General features: G+C 39.3%; 1 protein-coding gene and 1 long non-coding RNA gene across 3 annotated transcripts in view; one reads left to right on the top strand and one right to left on the bottom strand.

Moving 5' to 3' along the window:
• Nucleotides 1-9285, bottom strand: part of PCMTD1 (protein-L-isoaspartate (D-aspartate) O-methyltransferase domain containing 1) — a 68114-nt gene extending 58829 nt beyond the window's left edge. The window contains exon 1 of one of the 2 annotated variants that reach the window (XM_042972953.1): nucleotides 9054-9285. The gene's annotated coding sequence lies outside the window, so the exon portion shown is untranslated. The remainder of the gene's footprint in view (nucleotides 1-9053) is intronic. The other variant, XM_042972956.1, reaches the window with a different exon arrangement.
• Nucleotides 9193-24020, top strand: part of LOC122234910 — a 34448-nt gene continuing 19620 nt past the window's right edge. Inside the window, exon 1 of the long non-coding RNA XR_006212868.1 lies at nucleotides 9193-9505. This is a non-coding gene — a long non-coding RNA (uncharacterized LOC122234910). The remainder of the gene's footprint in view (nucleotides 9506-24020) is intronic.

A 24020-nucleotide genomic window follows, 5' to 3' on the forward strand; every position in this document is an offset into this window, starting at 1 on the left:
GCCCCTCAAAGTAAGTATTTTAAAAAGAACAAGAAGTTCACCAAGTTGGCATATACTTAATTTTAAAAAACTTTGGGGGTCGCCTTGGGTGGCTCAGTGGGTTAGGTGGCCAACTGTTGATTCCAGCTCAGGTCATGATCTCACAGTTCGTGGGCTCGAGCCCCGCGTCTGGCTCTGCGCTCACTGCGCGGAGCCTGCTTCAGGTCCTGTCTCCCTCTTTCTTGCCCTCTCCTGCTAGCGCTTTCTCTCTCTCTCAAAAATAAATAAACGTTAAAAAATTTCAAAAATAAAAATAAACAAACAATTTATTCTTTTACTGTAGTATGATTCCAGATTGACCTCAAGAGGGAGCAGCATCCTTTTAAAAATAGACTGCCTACAGGTAAATGTTTTCTGTGTCTCACTAAAAACGAATGGAAAGACACACTAGACAAAAAATATGGAGACATTCAGGAGCAGGACTTGATTTTAATAATGTTCTACACAACAGAGAGTAGTAATGGATATAAAAGGAAGCAGGTAGACACTGAACTTTAAAACAAACTCGGGGTGAACAGTGAGGAAAAAAACACAGAATCTAAACATTTATGAAGGTCTGAGCTCCTGGCCTTTACCTTAACACTGTCAACCTCACCAGCGCCCATTACCCTTCCTATGGACTATGCCTCAGTTTTAAGAATCAAATGAAATAACGGACATCATTTAAATTAGTAAAATGTTTTTTGTCTAACACGACTGAGAGTAACAAGATTACAGACAACTGAAAGGTACTCGTTCTAAGCATTAAGAGGTACTTCAAAGTATTCCAGTATTTCAAAGACGGACTACTGAAACACGACGACATGTAAGCGGAACAAAAGCTGAGTGAGGCGCGTAGCTCCCCCATCACCAACAGGGGACCAACCTCGCGTTGGGCAGGACATGTGCACAAATCGACAAAGCGGAGGGCCTACCACGGCCTCAGTTACCTAGCGAAGAATCCAGATGGGAGAAAACTCGAAACACATTTTCCCACACTTCCATCACCCAATCTATCTGCCTCATGTGGTAGCACGATTTATAAAGCTGGGCTTTTCTAGTTTGTATTCTCAGTAACACAGCAATCTCTCAGAATTAACTACGGGATATACCATCCCAGGGTGGTAAACTCCTGACAATCCTTTGCTTCTTTATCTGTATTTTCTGGGTTTTCTACAGTGAATTCCCACTGCTGTTACATGGAGAAAAAAGCGAAACAAACCATCTTTTCCTTATTATTTCTACAATGATCAGTAAAGCGCATGTTAGGTGACCAAAGAGAATCACAGGTGTACAGAAATAAGTCAGTGCAAATGAACCACTTTCTAAAAACCTAAACCATATGCAGGACCACTGTGAAAAGACCAATCTATCAAACATCTAAAACCTGATTTTTTAATGCCAATCAGAACACTCAAATCCCACATTTAAGACAGAATGATTGCCAAATGACAAAGAAAATACATCACTGTTAAGGCATATGGTAGTACTTTAAAAAAAATAAAAGTCACAGGCTACACAACTTAAACGACCTGTAAGGGGGTGCCTGGGTGGCTCAGTGGGTTGAGCATCTGACTTCGGCTCAGGTCATGATCTCAGTTGGTGAGTTCAAGCCCCGAGTCGGGTCTGTGCTGACAGCTCAGAGCTTGGAGCCTGCTTCGGAACTGTGTGTGTGTGTGTGTGTGTGTGTGTGTGTGTGTGTGTGTGTGTGTGTGTCTGCCTGCGCGCGCACCTCTCTCTCCCTGCCCCTCCTCCACTCACACTCTGTCTCTCCCTCCTTTGGAAATAAATAAACATTAAAAAAAAAACTACGACCTGTCAGGGGTAACCTGATAGAGCGGCCAGAGAACCTAAGCAGTCGCTACACTTCACAGGACAGTGCTCTGTGTTTATAGCACCCTGGGTCTGAAAGAATCAAAGGGCATTCACTGTTTACCTTGTATCCCATCATTACCTTATTCACTTATTTCACTCAATTGTGACTTTTATCACTCTTACCATTTATTTATTCAACAGGATTCTGACATTCTTAAAATGTATGAATGTGTCCTTCCCGTTTATAAATCTGAAAGGATTCACACCACACTATTAAAAAAACCATTGCCCAAGCAACCTAACAGGAATAGATGTGGGGGGGGGGGGGGGAGGCTCACTGAAGAAGGAAATTTTCTTTTAATTTCATTCATTTTAGTAATTCAAATCTGATCTTGGAACACGCAATAATACAATAAAGAAAAAAACCTAACAACCACATGAAATAGACTGCATTGCAGGCCCTGAGATTTCCTTCTAGATGATACACAGGGAATTTAGTTCATCACCTGAATGGCTTTCCGATCTATATGAAGTATATTGTTAAAGGCCACAGTCCCAGAGACCAGTTTCTAGGTATCGAGGATTACTTCTCAGCACTTCCAAACACATCTGGGGCTGACCTTTGCCCAGGGCACACAACTAGTCCTGGGAACTACCCATAAGGACTGCTGTCCCTACTCTACCAATTCAACAGTCGACGATGAATTCCAGCAAGCATTTTTGCACGAACTGTCCTTTTTGCCTTCTCTCCATTCACTTAGCCATTAATCATCCAGGGCAGAAAAGATAGCCATTTCATTCCCCACCATGAAACATCCATTTCAGCTTTCAAGCTTTATTTTCCCCTACAGGGAAAAAGCTGCTACTTTTTCATTCTCTTCCTTCGAATTGTTGCTTCAAGGGGTATAGCAGTAAACAACTGAAAACCATCTAAATGCCCACCAAGAGAAAATATAGTTAAATTATTACATACACAATCTGTATATGTGACTATAGAGGGCAAATACTTCGAGGCTGCAAAACATATTATTAAAGAATGAAGCTTTTTACCTACTGATATGGAATGAGTGATAAATTCGGTGAAAAACCATGTGCAGTGTACCTCATCTGTATGTAAGGAGAAAGAGTATTTATTCACATTTACTTGCATACAAGTAAACTCTTACTTTTACATCATGCCACAGTTGAATGGCTACGTCCCAGTGGGGAAAGCAGAAGGCTGAGGAGGAGACATTTCCAGTGTACAAAACTTTTTGTACACTTGAAATTTGAACCATGTGACTATATTACCTAATTTTAAAGTCGATGAATTATTTTAAACTTGCTTATAACTTTTATTTCCAGAGCATGTGTGGTTGCTGTGAACACTTTAGAAAGTTGACAGCAGGCAGACTGGCAAATTATTGATTAGCTTGAGAATCAACCTCACTCCTTTATAATCATGCATTCAGCGTCCCCAAAGAAACCCCAAATGTCTCCCCCAACACCATCACCAAGATATCCCACCTCGTTATTATTTAATGAAACAATAATTACTTAATAAGTTACTAAACTGTAACACGATATGGGATGCAAAGACAGATACCGGAGAAATATAAAATTGTAAATTCTGCATGGTAACCATTAACCTTGATGGGTTCAAATAAGTCTGAAATTTCACGTGAACTCTTTAGGAAGCAAAGAGTTATGTGTAATTTGTGGAGGACATTTCAGCTAATCATACAGCTGGGGAGAGTCCCGATATCACCAAAAGGAAGAAAATGACACTGCAGTATAGGGAAAGTTTTATTCTGCCTTTCATATCCATATAAGCAGAGAAGAAGCTGAGGCCAAAGAATTATGAGAATATTACAGTTCATTTGAAGATCTAATAGCATAGAAAAGAATTCAAATGTCAAACCATTAATTTTAAGAACTTTTATATACAATGAACTCACATATGCATATAGAAAAACAAAACAGCATTTTTAAAAATAAACTTATCGGGGCGCCTAGGTGGCTCAGTCGGTTAGGCGGCCGACTTCGGCTCAGGTCATGATCTTGCGGTCCGTGAGTTCTAGCCCCGCGTCGGGCTCTGTGCTGACAGCTCAGAGCCTGGAGCCTGCTTCATATTCTGTGTCTCCCTCTCTCTGACCCTCCCCTGTTCATGCTCTGTCTCTCCCTGTCTCAAAAATAAATAAATGTTTAAAAAATAAATAAATAAACTTATCACAATTATCATAACCAATTGTCATACTCAATAAGGATTATCATAATCAAGCTGGAAACAAAGAACTGGTTTGATAGCCTATAACAAGAAAATCTGGTTTTGTTATATATATACACACAATTAAAAACTCCAGTAAACTACTGTTTGTGTCATCTAGCAACTAAAATCAAACCCTACTTAAATGCCATTAAAGGAGCAGATGACTAGTGATCATTTTCATATTCGTCCACACGTGTTTCCTGAGCATCCCCTGGGAAATACAACAGTAAGATACGGTTTCTGCTTTCAGGATTTTATAATCCAGTTACAACTGTTAGACTACTCAAAGACAAATTCAGAAGAGAAAGTGATTATCAAGAGGTTAAGCAACTACACGAGTAAGGGGAGACCTTACCACTCCGAAGACAGAAAAGAGGAAATAAGCTGTATCTGCTAGCCTTTTTACTTGAAGGACTTCAGAAGGCAGAGATAGTAGAGGGAGAAAATTCCAAGTGGAAATGCGTGAGAAACCAAGAGAGTTTACATTCTTTCTCTTACAGAAAGAATGCAAACACAAGTTTGAATAAAACAAGAGTTAACTTCCAAAAAGAGCGCTGAGACCTGAAAAGCAAACCTAAGGAACAAGAACTTCACTCTAGAGTTGATCAGGAGCCACTCTGGGGAGAAACAGCTGGAAGACACGTTCGGGATTCAAATTCCACCTCTTCTACCAACTAGCAACCTTCCAGGCTTGCAAGGTCTAAATTTCTTCATCTGTAGAGGGGGAAAGTAGTATCTGCAACAGAAAACTACTAGGACGACCAAATGAGAACAAAGCGTTAAGTACAAAGGCTGGCATAAGAAACATTCAAGAAGTGTGTTTTGTTTTGTTTTGTTTGCTTCTGTCAGGCGGGGAAAACGTGATCAGGATCGCCTTTAGGACAATTAATTTGACAGCAGTATGCACGATGAATGGCAAAACCTGAGATTAGGGATGTCTCCTATTAATGGCAGTTGAGGCAAAGGGATTAAAAGCATTCAGTTGCTGAGAAAATGGAAAAGCAGCAGGAGAACCTGATTTCTGAACCGTAACGCAATAGAAGTACAAAGAATTTGTGTGAAGAAGAGAGAATGAAGAATCAAAGGTAACCTTTGATTTTAAGCCTACGTGACTAAGAAAGTGGTAAGACCATTAAAATACACAAGAAAATGAGGGGAAGATTCAATGTGTAAAGGACACAGTTTAATTCTGAATCTTCTCGTTCCAGATCACAAAATGAGAGTTACTTACAGAGTTTATCAAGAACAGAAGGCAGGTCTGAAGCTTAGGAAAGAAAATGAGGCTGGCAGTGCACACTGGGACTTCAGCAGGGGAGGGAATGAACAGTGGAAACCATGGGTGTGCGTGCGAATGGAAAAGAGAAAAGACAACTCTAAAAACGGAGCTGTGAACTCAATCTAAAGTAACACTTGCAGAGAAGTGGGATGAGAAAATGCACAAAGGCCACACGAAGGCACAAGTCTGAGATGCTGGCTTGTGCAAGTTACAGAGAAGACAAAGCCTTGCCAGCACCGTGCATTCCACAGCTCTTCAGATGCTCGCAGAACTGAGATTACAAACTGACTTATGAGGATGTGATTATTACAGGTTCTAAGAGCCTGCAAGTGACTGAAAAGTGTTAATTATTCCAACTCAACCCCCAGCAAGACCCAGCTGACACAGTATAATTATAATTAGATAATTTTCCAGTATCTCAAAGCTCAAAGAAGTGTGACTTTTAAGTCCTTATCTTCCTTGACATCCATCCACACATTTGACTCTACTCATTACCCACTATTTCAGGAAACCCCTCTCCCTCTGTCTACTTGAGACAGCCAATTCCCAGGTTTTTCCCCCTTCTATTTTGGCTTCTCTTAAACAGAACACTGAGGGAACAACAATCCTCTATGAAATTCCACAATAGTTGATTTAAACAGTTTTTAAAACCCAACTACATTTTAAACTCTGGATCCTACCTAATGCTTCTCTTGTTATCATTAATAGGACCTACATAGTTTCTTGATGGGGGGGGGGGGTGGACAGAGACACATGAATGTGTGTCTTCAAAAAAAGACTTTCAGGCTAAACTGCAAAATAAACTATTTCTTTCCATCAGCAATAAGATCTATTAATTTTTGAAAATACACACATGCAGCATTGTATTCCCCACCCTTCAACAGCTGAAAAGTCAATAGGTCTTAACATACTCTAAAGACATCTTTCTGGTGCTGAAATATTTTTGTATCCCACAACTATAAAACCTACTCGCATTCAGTGTTAAGTTGTCCAAGAGATAATCAAGAGCAGATCTGCCATTTAGATATGAATCCAGTTACCATCCTTAACAATCACCAAGAAATAAAAGCTCAAATGTTTTCCCATATGTGGGTTTCTTCTCAAATACATGTTACAACTGATCGTACTTTATGAACTTCAGTTTCTGCCGTATTTCTTTAAAATGCAACTGTGTGACATATGCGAGGAAACTAAAACACGTACTATATACCATAATATTAGGACCTACACTTTATTAAATTGTCATGATGAGCTTTTGAGAAACTACAAAATACTAAAAATGAGATCATTTTTTAGGGCCTTCTTTGTACTCTTTTTATCTGAGTAGTTTATAATTCATAAAAATGTTAACCTATATGAGGTTACCCATCCAAGTTTTTAAGAAGACACCTGCCATAACTACAATTTACTATGATACCCAAATTTAGCATGCCATCAGAGTGACTAAAATAACACAATCCTTCACCTTCTTAATGACACCAGCTCAAGGTATATTTTAATAACACAGCACCAGAAACCTCATCTAAAAGGATACCAGAGTTTCATAATATTTTTAGGCTATTTTTGAATGCATTTGATTATACTCGTGTCTCTATTTTGTAAGGAACATCTCTAAGCACAAAGAGAGGGAAAAACTCTAAGCTCAACAATTTTGTAAGACACTGTTCGTTAATGAAAGGCAACACGGCAGAGAAGAAAACAAAGGTTCTTGGCTTCATCCTGAATCTAACGCAGCCACCACCACTAAAAAGGTGATGAGATCTTGAGCAGTTAAGTTAATCTATCAGAGCCTGTTTATTAATCCTCAGACTGGAGAGAATGCCACCTATGTTGTTAGAAATAAAAAAGAAAAAGCATATTATTACCAGCAACTGTAACTAAAATGCCATAGATATTTTGCCTCCTTTTGAGCCACAGCTCCCCCAAAAAGTACACACTTGGGCCTGAGATTTCAGGACATATGCATGCTTTTAGAACCAGACTTCTTTGCGATGATCTTATTCGGTTCTATGTTTTCCCTGGAAGCCAGCAAGAGGATGAACACACAGTGCATTGTTAATAAATACATGCCAGTGATTAGATCAACACGGCCTCCAGCACTTCTGCACACAGAAATACAAAATGTGACAATTTCCCAGCTTTCTGTCTTATTTAATAGCAAGCAGTGTAGTATCATCGTTTCACTTACAGCTCACTCCCTAGGGTCGACTATCAAAATATTTAGTCCCTGGCTGCTGGGAGGTTTCGTTTTTTTAATCTGTTTTGAAATGCAAACTTCTAGGCCACTGGCTTTCTACCTTTTACTTTTTCTTCACATGAGCAGGTTCAAGTTTAAGGAACTGAATTTGTTCTCAACTGACCGTACGGAATTTAAATCTACCTTGAAAAATGCACGTACCAAAAAACAAAAAAGAAACTACTTTAGAAACCTGCTTTATGGAGTCATCCAAGCTTCATGTAAGCTACCATAAGCTCTGTGTAAACATATTACTTAACTTGCCTAATATGTAAGTATCCCCATCTGGCCTTAGACAATCTTGAAGTTTTACCACATTTGTTTCAAAATAACAGCTTGTAACCCTTGTTGAAAGCTACTTAATAATAGTTGAAACGTTACAGAAAAACTGGATACAACGTTCAGCATTAAAAAACCAACATAGCTATGTAGCTTTTACAAAGAATGAGGTATGTAATAAAATGGAGGACTAAATGTGAGTACCCTTGGCCAATAAAAAGCATATATACTATGTATGATCCCAATTTTCTTCTTAAAACATACTTACATGCATAGAAAAATCCTGAATGGCTAAACACCACACTTGTAGACTGGTTACCCTGGGTAGTAAGAGGGGAAAATGGGGGGTAGGGGGTGGGGAGCAGACGTCTTCATTGTTTAGCTGCTTTTTTTCTTAAAGAGCACGTAGTAATTTTGTTAATTAAAAAAATAACCGGGAGAAAATAGCCACTGGTAAAACTGTACTTTCTCCTCCGTACCCAAATACTTCTAATGTGTAATTTTCAAAACATAGTTATGACTTCTCAGTTTAAAAAAAAAAAAAAAAAAAAGACCTACAAAAATACAGTACTAGAAGTTAAAAAAAAAAAAAAGAATCTTGCATTTGCAAGATTACTCCCGCTCGTTCTACTCAGGGCTCCTCTCTACGTCAGTGTTCGAAACGCCCTAAAAAACGGGCACCACACTTGAACGGTAGTAAACGCTCAAACAAACAAAAAAACCCAGAAAGTAAGAAAATGTTAGCGCCTGCTCTAGCCTCGTAAATCCCTTCCCAGCCTCAACCCCCGAGGCTTCCCCGAGCCTACGTAGGCTGGATTCTCTTCCTTCCAAATCAAAACAACAACAGAAAGTCACGGGGTGGAACTGAAAAGGCCTTGAAGGGGCCCGTGGGTGTCTTCGGACCGCAGCGTCAGGGAGTCCTGGTCCCCGAGCCCGGGTCAGAGCCCAAGGACCATCCGCCCAGACCTCCCATACCCTTCGACCCCTCCAGACTCCCTCGACCGCCCTCGACTCCCGGCCCCTGCGACCCTGCCGACCCCGACCCCCAACCTCCCGGCCCCCTTCGAAACCTCCGGCCTCCCTTGACTCCCCAGCCCCCGACCTCCCCGACCCGCCGCCACACTCCAGCACGCGGGACGCGCCGACCCGCACGACCCCGAGTCCGCAGGCAGCGGCGTTACCTGCGGCGAGACGGTCCGTCCGGCCCGCCGCAGCGACGCGCAGGGTCAGGCGCTAGGACTCGGCGGGCTCCACGGCAGCCCGCCGCCCCCACCGCCACCACACCGCCGCCGCCAACGCCGCCGCCGCTGCAGCCCGGAGGAGGGGCGGGGCCCGGACCCGCGGCTGGGGAAGCCCGACCGTCGCGGCCCCGGGAGTCGTCGGGAACCCAGGCATGCGCAGAGCAGGTGGCGCGAGAACTGCTCCAGGAGGACGCCGGAGTCAACAAGGCTTCGGGGACGCCCCCATCCGGCTCCGCCCCTCCCCGCCACAGGGATTGCTCCGCCCCCACGCCCAAACAACGCGAGGTCTTGAGGAGACTTGGGGACGGCCCCGGTCGAGAGAGATCCCGCGAGAACAGGGCATCTCCCTCCTCGCCCCCTTCCTAGCGTCAGGACGCCTAGGGGCCGAATAGGTGAGAGGCGGGCCGCGGCGGCGGCGCTGGAGTTGAGGGTGGAGGCCTCCCCTCGGGGAGGCCGTTCTTTCGCGCCGCGCTTCGGGACGGGGCGTCTAGGTGTCGGAGCACTTGCGAGGGTGCGTCCCCGCGGGGTAACTATACAGAAGCTTTTGCGGAACGTGCTCACCGGTTTATCTGAAGAGCAAGCATTTTCCACAGGATTGGGCCGCCTTAAAGTGATGGCTTGGAGCCCAGAAGTTTCCCCACCGCCCGGTGTTAACGCCTCCGCCGCCGGGCCAGCGCCTTTCCCTGCGTTCTCGGCCTGGCTCAGGCGTTGGGCTTGCCCCCACAGCTAACGTGTGCATCATTTAGCAAATTGAGCACTTACAACCGGTGACACGTGTGCCAAGCAAGTTCCTCGTGGCTTGCGTAAACATCCCGCAGCGCGTTAGCGGAGAGAAAGGGTTTTGAGGGAGAGGGGTTCGAAAGTTGACACAGGGAAAGGAGACGAGGGTCCGGAGGGCTGAGAAAACGCTGCCCCGTGAACCTGGGCAGCAAGCAGGCTGGTCACACTTCGAAGTGACGTTTAGTGCGCCTGCAAGTCAGTATGGCTCCTCGTAAGTACAGTGAGTTTTGTGCCAGGGCTTTTCTTTATCACTCCCGAGTCTCTCCGTGCGTGTGCCACTCCCGCCCCCAAGTAGGCTTGCGTTGTTTGAATTCTGCCCGGTTTGGGTTTTCAGATCGTCAGTGGTTTTAGGGTACCTACCTTTGTAGGTTGCCCCCTGTAAATCAGAATGGCCTCGATGCCCTGGTGACTGTTTCCCACCATAGCTGATGGCGTACAAAGTGGTTAAGTAATCTGTGCGTGAAAGGGGAGCTTGCGAGCCCGGGCAGAGCTGGCCTCGCGAAATAAATGTTGCGAACGAGAGCAAAGTTGCTGCTACGGTGGTCGGCCATCAAGCCACCAGCCTGGTGTTACTTTAATGAACTTTGTGTTGTTTAATGCGAATGCAAATACGGGGGGCGTTTTGCTCCGAACTACAAAATCTCTATTCGCTTGCCGTCCAGATTAGAGCCCTTGCACAGATTTTTTGGCCCTTGGCCTGGTCCCAGCGCCCTCCTGACTGTGGTGAGATCATGTAACAGTCTTACAGGATTAGCTTTCTGCTATTCCAGGCAGAAATGTCAGCACGTGAAAATATCTTGCCATAAGCAAATCAAGTACAAGTTATTGAGAAAAATCGTTAAAATCGTTAAGCAACTGCTAGGACTGCCCCCTCTTTTCTCCCCCTTCGTGTGTGTATTTACTTTCCCCATTCTGCTGTGCATTTTTCAGGGTCCTAGACCTTTTCTTTCTCCTCGTACTCTATTACATTTAAAGTTGACCACAGATTATTTTTAATAAGACTGCTAGTAAGTACTTTGTTAATAAGTAGGACTAAGTGGCATTTTGTGGGTTAGTAGTTGAACAGTAAATAAGCCATCGACTGTATCTTCCGTGGTACGCATGTCTCACGGTGCCACGCCATCTATATCATTTAGACCGCTTCTGATTATGCCTCCATGGAGCATGTTTCATGTATAGTTTACTTCTGGTGAGCGTGTGTCTTCCGAATGGCTGATAATCCACAAAGTCTGGGCACATGGCCACTGTGTTCGCTATTGCTTTCCAGTGGATAGTACAATGTCTGCTGAAATGTTGGTCACTCTCCGTCTGTGGAATGGACAATTTAAGTTACTCCATCATGTAGAATTGTTCAGAGATTTATTCAGACCGGGATGAATTTAGATAACCCCCAAACATTGTATTCCTGGAGTTCCCGGTCCACTGTTGTAGCAAGTCTGGTCCTGGCAACAGCAAAGCCTCGCTTGCTGTAACAACTCAATTCTCCATACCAGGTTGTTTCACTTTTAATGTTAAGCGGACAACACCCAAAGTGGATACTTGTGAATGCAGAGTACCGGCAGGCAGGGGCCTTGTAATGTCAGAGATGCTCTGTTTCTTGAATGCAGAAGACATCCAACAAATACTTACTGAGTTAAACGAGACTCAGCCTACGAAGTACTGTCCCCTTCCTAGGAGTTCACCATCCCACAGGCATGGCATGGTTGCTGTGTGTTTCTTCAGCCTCAGAATTTGAGGTCTCCATGTGTTGCCCAGATTAACACATCATCATCTGGTTTTGCAAACACCTGTGTTGCATAAGAGGCCTTAGTTTTGGTTTATCGTGCCAAGGCTGGCCTGTGAGGCCTGAAAAAATTTCCTTATAGCTTTCATTTAACCTGCACTGTCTGGGGAAAACCCAACACTAAATCCTACTAAATATGGAACTGTTTTGTTCTATAACTTTATTTCCTTGTACTATTTTCAGTACAGTTACAAGTCCCATCACCTCCTGGCTACCCCTCCCCCCAAACACAATAAAAACAAATTTTTCCTCTCTAAAAGAGGGTTAGTCTCACAGTATTTGTTTTTCTGTTTGAAAAACAAAACATATCAACATTTCCTTAGGTTGATGACTTGAAGAAGCAGAAATGTATTTTGTTGGGAAGATGATGTTTTCCAGAGTAGGACTAGTATTTGAAAATGAAGGAGAAAGCTTAACCCCTACATTCCTATCTATGTAATTTACAAATTGAGGAACTAGAAAACAGGCTTAGAGCTGACCCGTTAAAAGGATTCTTCTAATTTATATCTTTGTCTATAGCCATTAGCACCTTTTTTAAATCACAAGATTTCTCCCTCGTATTGTATCTCACTGTCAGGGATTCCACTTATGATTGCTTCACATCCTGAGCAACAGTATAGTCAAAATTAAGGATTAAGAGCCCTATGACAAGATAAAGTAGCTATTCTCTAAAGAAAAGTGAAAAAGACTTTGTTTAAACTAGTGGTTCTCAAAATGTGATCTGGGATCAGAGGCATCAAAATATAAGGGAACTTACTGGAAGTGCAAAGTCATGAGACCCTACCCTAATTTAATACATCCTCTGGGCGTTTCTGATAAATGCTAAAATTTGAGAACCATCGGTTGTAATCATTAAATGTACCTAGTATGTTGTTTATTTAATATGTGTAATTCACAAGTATGAAATGGGGTAAAAACATAGGCTTCTTTGGTGAAAATACTCCATTCCTTGTATTCCCAGTGCATTTACTATGATCCCTCTCTAAGGCAACTCTACCCACCCCAATATTTCTTCCTTTGTGAGCCTTTCTCAATCCTTGAAGTCATAATACAATGATGTTTTGTTGCCTCACATGTAAAGATGGTATTTGTGATGGTGGGTGTGGCTGAAAAGACTGCCCAAGCAATCCTTTCCATACTGGGAAGTTGCCCAGAATTGTGCACCCCTGCTGCATTATTGGGCCTTCATGTTTAGCAACTATTTATTTTCTTTATTTCCACCGTAGGAACTACCTAGCCAAAATGCCAAGTTGATCAGACTCCAATATTTTTTGTAACCTTTTCAAGCTATTCTATATTTTCTGAAATTTCCAAATGTGTTTTTGAAAGCTGTGATAAAGTTTATATAAAATTATAATAGAATCTTAGAAAATAGAAAACTTGGAACATCAAAGAATAGAACTCGTGTGAGACCTAACAAAATATGTAAATACACGTGACTTGCTGTGTTGAGCCATGTCCCTCCACCAAAAGTATTCATAGCAAAATACTGAAAAGCAGAAAAGTTGCTCTTAGCCTCTCAAATTCACTGACCATTAAAATGTTAAACATAAAATTGTACTTTCCCAAAGTCATTTGATCCTATTCTTTAAGGGGATACTTCAGAAATTCCTGCCCTATTTAATATTAAAAATGAACTTGTTTGTCCAGAGTATGTCCAATTAAGAATGAATTTTAATTAGAGAATTACTCTCTAGTACTTATAAACCATTATATATGTACATATATGTTATTTCTATATAGAGATCCCTCGTATACATAAAAACATCAAGGATATTTAAATAATTGGTTTAGGCCTCATTTCTTTTTTAGGATTTGCTAAAGTAACCTATTTAGTATTGATGTAGGAATCAATTGTCCATTATAATGGTCCATTGTATGGACAGTATGTCCATTATAATGGACAATTGATTCCTACATCAACTCTTTTTCTGCTGGCTGGGGAGATGTCATTATACTTAAAGAGCTATACAGATAATCCATTTGATCATCCAGGTTGAGAAGTCTTAAGGTCACTTATCTTACATTTGTCAAACACTATAATTACTAATGTAATATTAAATTTGCCAAGTGGTATTTAAAATGATGTATAATATCCATTCTATTACTAAGTAAATTGATATTCAGTGAAAAAAAGGAAGAAGGACTAGTATGGGTCTTATTGAAGAGAAAATTTATCATTTATGAAGTGATTTGAGAAATCGAGTTATCTAAATGCTGTGTTTATATGTTTTGATGTCCTATGTCTAAGAAGTTGATGAATGATAATTTATTGCTGCATACATTTAAATATATGAAATAACAATTCGGAAGTAATAACATAAGTACTTTTTTTTTCAACTCACTTAGACTAAAAAACAATTTATCCATTTCTCTCACCCTCCACTCCCTACCTCTAGCTACCACCAATGTATTCTCTGTGAGCTTGTTTTCTATTAATTTATTTATCATTTTTTAGATTCCCCATATAAGAGATCACAGGGTATTTGTTTTTCTCTGTCCGACTTATTTCACTCAGCATCACACCCTTGAGATCCATCCATGTTGTCACAAATGGCAAGATTTCCTTCTTTTTTATGGCTGCATAATATTTTCTTATACACATATACCACTATTACTTTATCCATTCATCCATCAGTGGACACTTACCTGATTTCCATGTCTTCATTAACGTAAGTAATGCTGCCATGAACATGGGGGTGCATATATCTTTTCAAGTTACTGTTTTCACTGTCTTTGAATAAATACCCAGAAGTGGAATTGCTGAATCATATGGTACTTCTATTTTTAATTTTTTTTAGGAACCTCCATACTATTTTCCATAACGCCTGCACCAATTACATACATTCTTATCAACACTAAAGTGTTCCCTTTTCTTCACATCCTTGCTAACACTTGTTATTTCTGGTCTTTTTGTTAGTAGCCATTCTTTTCTTTTTTTGAGGGGGGTCTTGTGTTCATTACAAACCCCTTCATAATAGCCATTTTTCAGGTGTAAGGTGACATCTCATTGTGATTTTGATTTGTTTTTTTCCTGATGATTAGTGATGTAGAGCATCTTTTCATGTACCTGTTGGCTATCTGCATGTCTTCCTTGGAATAATAGATCTTCTGTCCATTTTTTAATTGGATTGTTTGGGGTTTGTTCACTATTGAGTTGTATGAGTTTTTAAAATATATTTTGGATATTAGCTGCTATCAGTAATGATTTGCAAATACTATCCCTCAGTAAGTTGCCTTTTCATTTTGCTGATGGTTTCCTTTGCTCTGCAGAAGCTTTCCAGTTTGATATAGTCCCACTAGTTTACTTTTCCTTCTGTGGCTTGTGTGTTTGTTCTTAGATTCAAAAATCACTGCTAAGACCTCTATCAAGGAGCTTACCATCTCTTTTTCTTTCTAGAAGTTTTATGGTTTCAGGTCCTATGTTCAAGTCTTTAATCCATTTCAGTTCATTTTTGTGTATGGTCTGAGATAATGGTCCAGTTTTATTCTTCTGAATGTGGCTGTCCAATTTTGCCAACATCATTTATTCAAGAGACTGTTCTTTACCCATTGTATATTCTTTCTGGTTTTTGTTTTTGTTTTAGTAATAAATTGACCACTTATGGGTGAGTTTATTTCTGGGATGTCTATTCTGTTCTATTCATCTGTGTATTTGTTTTTATACCACAATGTTTTAATTATTATAGCTTTGTAATATAATTTGAAATCAAGGAGTGTGATGCCTCCAGTTTTGCTCTTTATCAAATTTGCCTTGGCTGTTTGGGACCTTTTATGGTTCCACACAAATTTTAGGATTGTTTGTTCTATTTCTTTGAAAAATGCCTTTGGGATTTTGATACAGATTGCATTGAATTTGTTGCTTTGGGTAATATGAGATTTTAACAGCATTAATTCTTTGAATCCGTGAGTATGGAATATATTTCCACTTATTTTGTATCTTTTTCAATTTGTTTCATTAATGTCTTAGAGTTTTCAATATCCAGGTCTTTTGCCTCCTTGGTTAAATTTATTTTATTCTTTTTGATGCAATTGTAAATAGATGTTTTTCTTAATTTCCATTTTTGGTAGTTCATTATTAATATGTAGAAATGGAACAGAATCTGGTGTATAGGCTTTGTATCCTGCAACTTGGCTAAATTAATTTATTCTAATATTTTTTAATGGGGTCTTTAGCATTTTCTGTAAATAATATGTTATCTGCAAATAGTGACAGCTTTTCTTTTTCCTTTCCATTTTGAATGCCTTTTCTTTCTTGTTTTTGATTAATCGCTCTGGCTCAGACTTCCAGTACTGTGCTGAATAAAGCTGCAAGCGTTCTTTTCTTCTTGAACCTCTTTTTTAAAAAAATTTTTTAATGTTTATTTTATTTCTGAAGGAGGGAGAGAGACAGAGCATGAGTGGGGGGGGGGGGGGGGGCGTGCAGAGAGAGAGGGAGACAGAATCCAAAGCAGGCTCCTGGCTCTGAGCTGTCAGCACAGAGCCTCGAACCCACGAACTGTAAGATCATGACCTGAGCTGAAGTCGGACGCTTAACCGACTGAGTCACCCAGGTGCCCCATAAAGCTCTCAACTTTTTTTAATTGAATATGGTATTAGTTGTGGGCTTGTCATATATGGTGTTTATTATGTTGAGGTACATTCCCTTATACCTGCTCTGTTGAGAGTCTTTACATAAATGGACATTGAATTTTTTCAGATTCTTTTTATGCATCTATTGAGAGGATCATGCAATTTTTATCCTTCGTTTTGTTAATGTAGTATATCACATTGACTGATTTGTGGACATTTAACCATCCTTGCATCCCTGGAATACATCCCACTTGATCATGGTATATGATTCTTTAAACGTATTGTTGGATTTAGTTTGCTAATATTTTGTTGAAGATTTTTGCATCTGTGTTCATCAGGGATATTGCCCTGTGATTTTCTTTTGTTGTGGTATCCTTGTCTGGTTTTGGTATCGGGGTAATGCTGGCCTTGTAAAATGAGTTGGAACAGTTCCATCCTCAACTATTTTCTGGAAGAGTTTGAGAAGGATTGGTATTAATTCTTTGAATGTTTGGTAGAATTCACCAATAAAGCTGTCTCATCCTATGCTTTTGTTTGTTGGGAGGTTTTTGATTACCTGGACAATCTTCTTACTAGTAATTGGTCTGTTCAAATTTTCTATTTCATCATGATTCAGTCTTGGTAGGTTGTATGTTTCTAGGAATTTATCCGTTTCTTCTAGGTTGTTCAGTCTGTGAGCATATAATTATTTAGTATAATCTCTTATGATAGTCTTGTGCTATCAGTTGTAACATCTCCTCTTTCATTTCTGATTTTATCTTATTTAAGTCCTCTTTTTTCCCTTGGTGAGTTTAGCTAAAGGTTTGTCAGTTTTGTTTACCTTTACAAAGAACCAGCTCTTAGTTTCATTTGTCTTTTCAATGGTCTTTTTGGTAATTATTCATTTATTCTGCTCTTCGTTATTTTGTTACTTCTTACTAATTTGGGGCTTCTTTTGTTCTTTTTCTAGTTTCTTCAGGGTAATTAGGGCACATAGACTGTTTATTTGAGACTTCTTGTTTTGAGGTAGGCATTTATTGCTGTGAACTCCCTTCTAGAACAGCTTTCGCTCATCCTATAAACTTTAGTATGTTACAAATCCAAGGGATTTTTTTATTCTTTGAAAAGGTGTTTGGTTGTTTGGTTGTTTGGTAGCATGTCGTTTTAATCTGCACATATTTGTGAATTTTCTTGTTTTCTTTGTGTAATTAATTTCTAGCCTCATATCATTGTGGTCAGAAAAGGTATTTGACATTATTTCAATCCTCTTAAACTTATTAAGACTTGTTTTGTGGCCTAACATATAATCTATCTTGGAAAATGTTCCATGTGCACTTGAAAAGAATGTGTATTTTGTTGCTTTTGGATAGGACAAAAGAACTTTTTATTGCTTCATCTTAAACAGTTGAAATAATTGTATACTGGGTGTATCTTTGCCCCCTTTTTCTCTTGCCCTGGAACTTGTCTTCCCTCCATATATCAGATTTTGCCTCTCTATAATAGCTTTAAAAGGACAAGTTAAAACATTTCTTTATGATGAAATTTACATTGTTTCTTAGTTTCAAATTTGGCAAAGCAGACTGGTTTCTGGAACTCAAATATGAATACAGTAAAAGCTTGAATTGCGAGTGATGTGTTCTGCGAGTGTTCCACAAGAGGAGCAAGCATTTCTAATAAATTTTAACTTGATGAGCAATGTCTTGCAGTACGAGTAGTACGTGATGCCAGCTGAGCCAGTGGTTCTTCTTCTTCTTCTTCTCTCTGTCTCTCTCGCTTGCTCGCTGTAGGATTGTGGGTGATCGTCTCCTATGCTCGGATTTTTGGTGTCAGCCCGCAGCGTTTGGCAGTAATCAGTAATTTTTCAGAACGTTGGGAGGTGCCCACAACTGTCATTAGTATATTTTTTGTCACTTCAAAGGCCTGTGGACAGTCCTTTGATTTTCCATACAAGAGTAAGCTTAGGAATGCTCTGCTTCATTCTAGGTCAGGCTGCCTGCAGATGTAGACCCTTTCTTCTGCTGCCTTATTGCCATTTACATTATATACTTATTTATTAATACTGTACTGTAGTCAACATCCATGCAAGCGTATACAATGGCCCCCATGCATAAAGAGGTTGAAAAGAAAGACAGTAAGAAGATGATCACAGCAGAAGTTAAGAAGGAAATCATTGAGAAGTACAATCAAGGTATGCGAGTGCCCGAAATAGCAAGATTTTAGAAGAGGTCTACATCTGCATCTCATCGTCTGCAGAGGAGGAGGAGAAAAAGGCGGAGGAATCCCTCACTTCAGATGAGATTAGAGAGATGTGTAAAATGTAGGAAACAGTACAAAATTTTGTAGAAAAGCACCATCCAAATAAGGCTGTAGCAGTGTGAATGATGAATCTGTTCATGGACAGTGCAATGTCACATTTCCACGAAATGCTCAAAAGGCAAAAGCAAATGTCATTGGATAGGTTCCTTGTTAAAACTGCATGAAAAGAAAAAGATTCCATTGAGCCAATAGATAGCAGTGATTCGGTTAGTGATAGTAAAAGTCAGCCTACACAATAACCCTCCTCTGGTCTCCCTTATACCAGCCACAAAGGTTTTCAAAGGTAAATGCAAGTTAATTTCTTTATTTTTCTTTATATTTTGTATTTTCTTTATTATTTTGTATTATGTTACATTATTATAATCATTTTTATATGAATTTTTTGGGTTGTGGAATAAATCATCTAAGTTTCCATTTCTTAGGGGGAAATTCATTTGATATTCGAGTGCTTTGGATTACAAGCATGTTTTGGAAAAATTATGCTCACAAACCAAGGTTTTACTGTGTTTTACTGTCATTCATTAGAATAACAATTTAGGGAAGGGATTGTCCTACTTAGGTAATTATTTTATAAGTACACATATATTTATGTATGTTAAGCTGTTAAAATAATAAGATATAATAAGGATGTTATTTTATTGACAAACAGCATTTAAGATACTCTGTAACCATGAAAACTTTCAACTTCTTCTTTTTCCAAGTTTTCATTGTCACTTTCCTCCAGGGTATCCAAGCACTAATAAATAGGAAAAGTAGGTTATTCAATTTTCAGATATCATTAATATTTAAGAAAATAAATATAAGTGTCATCTTGGATCTGGATTCAGATCCATTTTTAGATTTTTTTTTTTAAATATACCAAGGCTTATTTCAGAGAGCCACATATAAACTAATTATAAACTTGAAGAGTAATGGCATGTAACTTTCAAATTTGTTGATCTCAGTCTTTTACTGAGGAATGGGAGAGAAATACTGGAAGTATATTCATTTCTATATTTCCTATTCTTTGGTACCATGAGAATTATGATCTACAAATGTTACATTTCTAAGAAGGAGGGTGACAGGGAGAGGAGGAGGGAGTTCGAGGGAGGAAGAGAGCAAAGGGAGGAGAGAGCAAATTAAAACCTGTCAATACCTCCCATTCTCCATTTAGTAAAGTTCCTATCGGCCAAATTAGTTGACCGTTCTCATTCTTTTGTATTGCCTTTTCCATATTATTTTGTTTTTAACTTCTTTTACAGCTGTGTTCATATTTAATTTGTTGACAAGCCTTTCTAAATAGCTTGTGAGAAGGTTAATAGGAGCCTGGGGCCTACCACCATGGCCTGCTCATGATCAGTGCCCCACAAAAAAATGTATTGAGTAGAATTTCCATAATATATAAACTTCTGGGGAGGGAGGACAAACTCATTCATTCATCAAGTGTTTATTAGGATGTAAGATATGCTGGGCGTGGGAGATACAGCAGGTAGAACGTCAGCAAAGTCCCTTGCCTTCTTGATTACATATTTTAATGCAGCTGTATGTAAAACAGAAAATGAAATTATGGAATACTAGTATAAAAATTTTAAGAACTGAACGTTACCTTAGAAGTCATTTGGTGAGCTCCTCATGTTTTGCAGATAGATTATTAACTGTAACTTGGCAAATGTAGTAGATTTAACATTGACAGGATCCTGGAGATTTTTCCAATAAAAGGAAAATATAAAAATTCTCAACAGAAGGAATTTCTTGTTTTTTTCCTTTAATTTAAATTCAAGTTGGTTAACATGTAGTGTAATAATGGTTTCAGGAGTAGAATTTAATGATTCATCACTTACACATGACACCCAGTGCCCATCCCAACCAGTGTCCTCCTTAATGCCCATCACCCATTTAGCCCATCCCCCCACCCAACAGCTCTCCAGCAACCCTCAGTTTGTTCTCTGTATTTAAGAGTCTCTTATGGTTTGTCTCCCTCTCTGTTTTTACCTTATTTTTCCTTCCCTTCCCCTATGTCCATCTGTTTTGTTTCTTAAATTCCACATGTGAATGAAATCATGTATTTGTCTTTCTCTGACATATTTTGCTTAGCATTATACACTTGTTGCACATGGCCAGATTTCATTCTTTTTGTTTGCCAAGTAATATTAAAAGGAATTTCTTTTAGGAAAATAAACATTTCTAATTTATTGTGTGCAGTAAATAGTGGCTTTAACTCTTAAAACCATTATGGTTTTTAACCTACGTAGATGCTTTCCCTTCATTAAAATCCTGCTTATAAACTACATGCATCAAAACTACAGATAAAAATATTTTAAATTTTATGTAACAATTTTCAATTTTGAAGAATATTAAAAATTCAATGAACATTTTCTTAAAAGTATGATGCTAAAGATGTACAACAATATGTGACATTATTGCTTTCTTAGTAAACTTGTACTAAAATAATACAACAAAGAAAGTGACCCATGACATAATAAAAAGGGTACGCTGCTCCATGGCAGAAGTCAAATTTGAATCAAGATCTGAAATTTAGATAGAATTTTTACTTTACAAAGATGAAGAAAGCAGTCATTTTACGAAGGGAATAGCATAAAGAATAACACTGAAATAGAAAATTCATAGTGAATTTTCGAAGAGTGGTGATCAATCTCTTTTAGCTAGAACATAAAGTACAAAAGGGGTAATAGGAGCTAAGTGTAGAAAAGTATAAGACCAGATATTGATGGTCATGCATCAGACAGTGGGAAGTCATGTTCATTTTTATTTATGTGTAATTAATTCTAGTACCTTATCTCAGAGCTACAAGTCATAGTGTACATAACTATTGCTATGAGGTCAGACCATTTGAGAGTTTGCCTTAGTGATTCATAATATACATGAAGTTACTGTGTATGTGTGTGTATTTAAGCTATGACATTAGAATTCTGAAATGAAGACGATAAATTACTTGGCCAAAAGCCTGACTTGCTTGATCAGATTCTGAACCACAGTAGTGAGTCCAGGCACTGACGTGATAACTAGCATTTATAGACTCTTTCTCCTCTAAATAGGTTGATAATGTTGAACACCATAATTATGAGGAATTGCCGAGAACCAAATGGTCTTCAAATAGAGTGTTTTTTAAAATCCCACTGAATGGAATTATTTGCCAAAATCAATATTAAAAATAAGGTTGTGACAGCAAATCCATTATTAGGACAAAACAAAACCTTTTAAGTGAGAAATCCTAAAGCAAACCCTTGTCCTAAATAATCAACACCATTTTTTAGATGCTGAGTAATATAAATGCTGGATAAATCAGAATGTGATTTAAATTCACTGTCCTTTCAAGGAGACATTTAAAGAGTCTGGTCAACACCGAACCCTCTGGAAAAGTGTTCAGTGTTGCCCAATTTGAAGGTCGTGGCTAAGTGATAAAGGCAATCCAAAAAACACAAATGGTTGGCTCCCCCTGCTTCCACTGCTCCTGCTGCCAGAACTGACTATAAATCAGTGTGTAACAGGAGCAGAGTGTGTCATAGTTTCAGGGAACAGTGCAGTCATGCTGCCTAAGGCTGTGTAGGTATCCCTCTAGAGTCTCATCCACACCTTGCCCATCTGTATTGTCCTACGGCCCATCCTTTTCTCTGCTTCTCTGCAATGTGTCCTGTTGAACCCAGAACTCAGCTAGAAAGACCGTATGATAAAGGAATTCATACCAAGATGCTTCATATATAAAATCAGCTTTATTTCTTTTCGGGAATATTTTTATTTAGGCAGCTCTTAAAATCTAAAATTATTACAAGGGAATAAAATAATGATATTCTACCAATGATAGAGAATTTTTGGCCTCAGTGGTAAGCGACCACTAGATTGTTATACTCTGGAGGACTTTTTGTTTTCTTAGCTTCCTTCAGTTTCTAGTTAAAGGGCTGGAAGAGGAACTATATCTCTGAACCAGTCGTTTATATTTTTATCTGACAACTTTTCCTTTTTTATTAATCTGTTTTAGCAGGTAGCCAAGTTGCGTGGATCTTTGCCTTGTTCAAGTGGTAAAGTATTGGCAAGGCAGAAACCAGACTTTGCTTACACAAAAATAACCCTCCAGGCCCTTCCCAGAATGGGAATGAAACAGGTGACCCTGGATCTAAGGGGCAGCAAAACAAAACAAAACAAAACTTTTTTTTTTTTTTTTTTTTTTTTTTTTACCAAACAGTGCCCCAAGGAGGGGGCAAAACCTCAAAGAAAGTGGATGCATGGTATATCCAGAGAGGCTGGAGTTTTAGAATTGGAGTTAACAGTTTTACTACATTTTCTCATGCCCCAAAGGTAGAATGGAATCAGTAGGACCAACAGAAGTGAAGGGTCCACACCAGCTGGAACAAGGGGCATTTCAGCAGTAACCACTATGAACTGATGGCTTATGGCCAGCAGAGCCTCCTCAATGATTTCACTTTCTATAAAAACTGAAAATCCCAGAGAGAGGAGACCTGAAAATACAATTCAAATTAAAAATTTCTCATTTGTTTTATAGAATATGAGCACAAACTCAAAATTAATTTGACTAGAAAAACATTTTGACTATATTGTCTTATGATCTAAAACTTGCACAATCTGCTGTGGTTTTAACCACATTCCAACATGCCACTAGAGAATGTTCTTGGAGAGCTATCTGATGGTCAGATGTTCCCAATACCTCTGCTTTTACTTACCACATATTTGAGGTGACCACACATTTTGGTCACCCAGGACAGTTCCAGTCTATGACTATTGTCCTGTTGTAATTATTAATAGTGTATCCTTTTAGACTCAAAGGTGTCCAGGTTTGGATGATAAATTATATGGCTTCCTGATACATAACTGATTCCACTATATCAGTCTGAATAAGCTAGATTATGCTGTTCTAACAACACAAAATTGGCAGTGGCTTAGCACAACAAAAGTTTATCAGGTGACGTTGTAGGCGGTTGTCCTCCTTGGAAAGGTTCAGTATTCCAGACACCACCATATTAATTTTCTTTTTGAGAGAGAGCACACACACACGTGAGTGAGCAGGAGGGGGATGGGGCAAGTGGAGAGAATCTCAAGCACATGGGGCTCGATCCCATGACCCTGGGATCATGACCTGAGCCAAAATCAAGAGGCAGACATTTAACTGACTGAGACACCCAGGCACCCCCAGACACCACCGTGTTAACATGTGCTTTGCACGATTGTTATAATGGGAAAAGATAGCTCTTGCAGTGTCTTAGGCCAGCAAATAAGTGGTCCAGCCTGGAGGTGACACACAGCATTTCTGCCCAGAACTCATTAGCTAGAACCTTTCATAGGCTCGGTCTATCTGCAAGAGGGTGGATAATTTTCCCATTTCCACAAAGAGAAGACCAAAATACGAGTGTGAAAAGTCTGTGACTCTTCTGCTTGCTCATGTCTGCTGTTGCGTTTTTCATGCATTTATTGTATTCATGAGCTCCAGAATTTCTGTTGGGTTCTTTTTTCTGTTATGATTTCTG

The sequence above is a fragment of the Panthera tigris genome, chromosome F2 (genome assembly GCF_018350195.1).
Source record: "Panthera tigris isolate Pti1 chromosome F2, P.tigris_Pti1_mat1.1, whole genome shotgun sequence".
In the NCBI taxonomy this organism is placed as follows: Eukaryota; Metazoa; Chordata; class Mammalia; order Carnivora; family Felidae; genus Panthera; species Panthera tigris.